Source organism: Diadema setosum, chromosome 13 (assembly GCF_964275005.1).
Source record: "Diadema setosum chromosome 13, eeDiaSeto1, whole genome shotgun sequence".
Classification (NCBI taxonomy): Eukaryota; Metazoa; Echinodermata; class Echinoidea; order Diadematoida; family Diadematidae; genus Diadema; species Diadema setosum.
Window position 1 is genome coordinate 9,691,261 of NC_092697.1, and position 6,060 is coordinate 9,697,320.

Here is a 6,060-nt window from a genome sequence, read left to right on the forward strand (position 1 = left end):
CGCACTATTTGGAGTGTGATAGTCTACATTCAAGATGAAAAAGAACGTACAGATATCGAACGAGCCACGAGTAATAGCGGCCTCTAACAGCTAAGCGGGGAGAGATATTTGGAAGCATATTTTCCGGAATAATTTCAAGGTGGAACTACGTGATAGGAAGAAACTCCCGGGGCCCGTTTCATAAAACTTGTCATCCTTGACAACTGCCACATTTCTATGACAAATTTGCTCTCAGCCAATTAGCTGCAAGGATTTCAGTAGCTTGTCACATCTATGACAACTTGTCACTGATGACAAGTTTTATGAAACAGGCCCCCTGATTAGCACTTCCTTTGATGATTCCATGCGTAACATGTGGCAAAGCGTTCTGGCTTATGCATTTCTTGTCTGATATAAAGGAGAAGAGTGTTACTGTGTTACACTATCAATAGCGCTACGATTTCCATTACTGCAAAAGGTTTAAATTCATATACTTATTTCTGTATTCACTTGTCTTTGAATTGAATATGCCTAAATGACATGCATGTTTATGTTTTCCAGCACTATATTATGCTTATTTGAAATAAATGTATATGAGAATTCATAGATCTACGAATTTCAATTTCTATTTCTATTCCATGCAATTTATTTTCACCATCGAGTGATAATTAATGCATAGGTATTAAATATTACTTTGTCATAGTCAAAAGTTTTATGTCCCCCCCCCCCCAGGTAAGAATCTCGGGCAGAGCACTCAAAAAGTAATGACTTTTATTATTGTTTTTTTCTTTATCTTTTTTTTTTTCTAAAAGCCGAAAGTGAGTGTAGGGGACTGCTTCCCTCAAGCATCCTCCTCCACCCCAACCCTTCCCCATTGTTCTTCAGCCGCTGATGTACTAGTATATTAACATTTTGTTGGAAATATTTCACTTGGAATTGAGCATAATTATATAGTATTGGAGATTGACATTGATGGAATCATGTACACATGTATATACATTGTCTATTATCATAATTATACTGTACACTGCAAAAAGATCGGTGTTAGATTTACCACAATGCATAGGTGTCAAATCTTTCATCCACAGGAAGTTTGGTCAAATCCAACCCCCATTTTTTTTTTTCGTTCAAAAAAAGAAATATTTCAATAACATTGAATATGTGCTTTAAACAAGAGCTCCCGTATGGTGCACCATCCCCATCGATTTTGTACAAACTATAATGCCCTCAAACTTTGGTCTCCATTGTCAAGACAATGAACGAGACTCTTTTGGTATCGAAATAATTAACTGCTAGAGCATCAGACTAATTTGGAATAATCTGTGTACACTCCAGTACCGTATATGCACGTCGCCAGTGACTGACTGAAAATTGCGTTGACCGATGTAGAGAGGATAAGATAAGTCGTGGAATGAGAGGGCAAGATTGAGAGGATACAACAGGGGGGTGTTTCATCAATTTAGTCAGCGCTGACAAGTTGTCAGTCTCTGACAATTTCAGCAAAATCCTTGGTTTTGATTGGCTGAGATGCTCTGGTCACTGACTGTTACTATGGCTATTGTCAGAGACTGACAACTTGTCAGCGCTGACTAACTTGATGAAGCACCCCCAGGTGTATATTTTCTCACAGGGCATCAGGAGGCATTTCCTGAAGTATGTTTTCGGATACTTTTTTTCTGACAAATTTGCTCTCAGCCAATCAGATGCAAGGATTTCAGTAGCTTATAACAGTTTGTCAGAAAAAAAAAATCTGACAAAACGCTTCATTATGCCCAACAGGTCATGAGTGCCCTACCTGTTCAGTTTGCATATCCAACATTGTATACGTGTCCTAGGGGAATGTGAAGAATCAAGCTCACAAGCAAAGGGAAAGTTAGAGTGGTATACTTATCTTTTAATTTGATAAAAGTTTTTCCATCCAGACTGATCTACACACTTCGACGTCTCAATGTTCCTTCGGCAGCTTGATGTAAATCGAAATTAGACTTCATTTTTATTGAGAGAAGACCAAACAGATTTGTATATACCATCTCTTCAGAGAAGACACTGCAGCGTCCTGTTTGCACTCTGATAATTATGATTGATGATATTACAATTAGTTAAAAGGACAGTGGAATGTGTTTCCCAATCGGCCTGCATGATATAAATATCGACAGTAGCTTTTACCGGTTCCAATGAAAATTTTGGCTATAGAAAATACTTGACTTTTTATTATATCAGTCAATCTATCACACTCCAGTAGGAGATCTGAGGCAATCAAAATCATTAATCTCTTTCACGTATTTACCTGTTAGATAATAAAAGTCTTGATCAGTGGTCAGAAAGCTGTCTGGTCATGGAAAATCATGCCCATAGAGGGCGTAATTGACAATCCCTCGTGAGGATGAATAGCAGTACATGTAAGTTAGTGCTACATCGTAGTTGAGGTTTTATAGACATGTTTGTGTGTTTACCAAGTACGTTGATATTATGAAGAAATACTTCTGCATAAAGGGTTAATCGCGATTGGCCTTCATTGATCGGAATTTGCAAATAAGACAGCAAGACAGTGTTATCCTTCAAAGCATGCATATCATTCTTAGTTATTCTACTTACATTACATCTTATACTTTGTTATTCATGTTGTGTTATGTATGTCTTACTTTTTGTTATTGAGCTTAATTAAACAATGTCACCGTTTTACACATGTATCATATGATATAATATTAAATTTTGATTCACTTTAGTTAGATGGAAATCAAAAAAAAAAAGAAAAAAAAAGAAAGAACTGAACTGAATTAAAAAAAAAAAATGAAACAAAATGAAACAGTTTATCTGCGCTGCTGTAGCCCAGCATTCCCCTTCCGATATACAATCGGCAGTGATTGATCGGATCATGAGCCATTTTATCCCTTCTTTTCCTGGTTCAGGCCTATAGAAATCTGACTTTCCCACTCACCCCTCCCCCCCTACAGGGACATCTAGCTACCGGTTCGATCGATCACGAAGAATTATTCCGATGGTTTCATGAATATTCTTTCTACTCATTTGTCGACAATACGCAATACAGTCGTACAGCTGCTATTCATTCTTCAGTGACAAACATATAAAATGTTTATGCACTATTTTTTGTGAGTGTTTGTGTGTGCTACTACCAAAAATAGTCATGTTTGCAAGCACGTCATGACACATCCATAATGTGTATTATAATGGTCTCAATGTCTGAATCCACACAGTATATAGAATATACACTGTACACACACATACACACACACACACGCACACACACGCACACACACACACACTCACACACACACATCACATACACATTAGTGTACATATTATATATATATATATATATATATATATATATATATATATATACATATATATACATATATGAAGACTTTTATCGCAAAACGAGCTAACTATATTCTTGTTAAGTTGAGATGTTTGTGAATTAAGCTGCTAAAAACAAAGGAAGTAATAAGAAGATACAGGATATTTTAATCATAACTTCAAGAACATTTCTTGTTATGTCACAAGTGGGGTATCACAGGAAAGGTTTGATTTTGCTCTATCTGATGATGGACTCACTTTGAAATGTTTAAAAATGGCCCGTAGCTCATTTCGCAATAAAACTCTTTATATAATATTATTTTACATATATATACATAAAAATGTGTATACACATATCTATATACTATATATATATATATATATATATATATATATATATATATACATATATATATATATATATATATATATATATATATATATACATATATATATATATATATATATATATATATATATATATATATATATATATATATATACATATATATATATATATACATATACATATATACATATATATACATATATATATGTGTATATATATATACATATATATATATAGAGAGAGAGAGAGAGAGAGATTAGATAGATATAATTCATATTACCATAACCCTTTGCAATGAGCAAACACAAACAAAAAGAGCCAGTCATTTATGAAAAGATGATGGTTATTTTTATTGGAGACATTTCATCAGATCATCGATCGGCTATAAACATAACCAAAAGACTGATGTTAGTCAAGAAATTATTATTTTTTGTTCAATTGAGAATTCAGTATATATCCATGTCTTGTATTTTAACAAGCCTCTCCTTGAAATTAGCTGTCGTGAAACTTTAAAGACTAATAGTTTCCATCATAGTGAAATGGGTAGCCAAACTTTACCAATCTAGCCTACACATATTTTGCTGCGGTAACCATAACAGCGAATTATTTCTGTCCACGGCTAATGCGTAGTATATAAATGAAGAACAGCTTAAAAGTATACTCTAGAAACAATGTAAGTGAACAACAGACAGCGTCTGTATTATTCTACATTTAATAAAAGCGACACGGAGAAATGAGTGATTTTATTCTGGGGTATGTGGCATTTGTATATTATTTTCAGCAGTCTGTAGCTTAACAGAGGCCTTTATCTGGTTGTCATCGGTTTACTAAAAGTACTTTAAATCATAGAGTTTTGAGCGATTAGTATAACAAGCATATCATAGTCATGACGTATTAGTCCAGCGCGTATCATATGAAGACTTGTGTTGTGGAGGCAGAGACATTTTCATTTTTGCTTAAGGCAATACAGCTGTATACTACATTTGCATGGCAACTAACAAAGGAAGGGCAGAGGCGATTCACGCATCTTTTTTTTTCTTTGTTAGTTATGCTCTTTACATTTGTCAAGAGCCTATTTAAAATCAGATTTATGATTTATTGATCAATACAATGAGAGACAGCTCTACAGATAGATAGATAGATAGATAGATAGATAGATAGACAGACAGACAGATAGATAGAGAAATAAATTGAGAGAGGGAGGGGTAGAGAGGGAGACAAACCGTTATCTATCAATCCACTGATCGAACGAAAACCCATGAAAGCGGTGTTGCAGTATTTCTGATATTTTAAAATTGTGATGTAAGCATTGGATGGACTATCACAATCAATGTACACATTAGTAGTTATGTACATAGATGATGTACGTACTGTATGCATGGTTGTTTTAATATATTGCGTATGTATACAGGTTGACCAGATTAATGGAGAGCTTTCTATTTGGTATAGATACAGTACATACAGGTTGACCAGATAAGTGGAAAATTGTCTAATTGGTATAGCTACAGTACATTCATGTGACAGGAAATACATTATGGCTCACTCAATCTATAGAATGATCTCTCACCCAATCTAGAATGTTCTAAGAAGAGCTTACATATGAAAAACATACACTGTACCTGTAGCCCAATGTGATTGGTAGTTATAAGCAGGAAGTCAGGGTTCTGAAAATCTCTTGAAGTCACAAGTATGTGCAAGTAGGTAGAAGTATGTAGCCCCAGTTTGGAGCAAATTACAGATCATTCCAGAAGGGGTGAATGGACCTACGTATATAAGCCACAGAAATTCTGTAGTAGGCAGAGTACCCAATACCTCTTCTCTTAGAGTTCAGTCACTTCTGGCTCTGAAGCGACTTGTTATAGTCAGTCCTGTGTTACCTGCTAACCTGCTATATTTATGGAGATAAGGCCTGGCAGACATTTTGCCTGCAGAGAATTAATTTGCCTACATTGGAGATAGACCCCATTTCTACGTTTATGAACATTGCTACGTCAAAGCTGTGACGGGCTGATTTCCTAGCTGGATATTATTGGCTGGATCACCATTCACGCGTCGACTGAACGCGATCGTATACCGTTTGAATTCTGCACGTATCGCTGTGGACTTATATCCTGGATTTTATCCTGGATCTATATACCCTGTATGAATTATTGTAACCTGCGCCTCTGGATTTACGTCGGAGGAATCATTCATCGGTGCATCGAACATCGTCTTTGAACATTTCCAGGGGATTACATGGACCTTGTGCATGTAAGTTATCACACTCTTATTGTACTGATATATATATATATATATATATATATATATATATATATATATATATATATATATATGTTATATTGATCATTGTCTGTACCCACAATATCACTGTTAATAAACCGCCTGAACATTAATTGATTGTTTCTTTTGTGCGA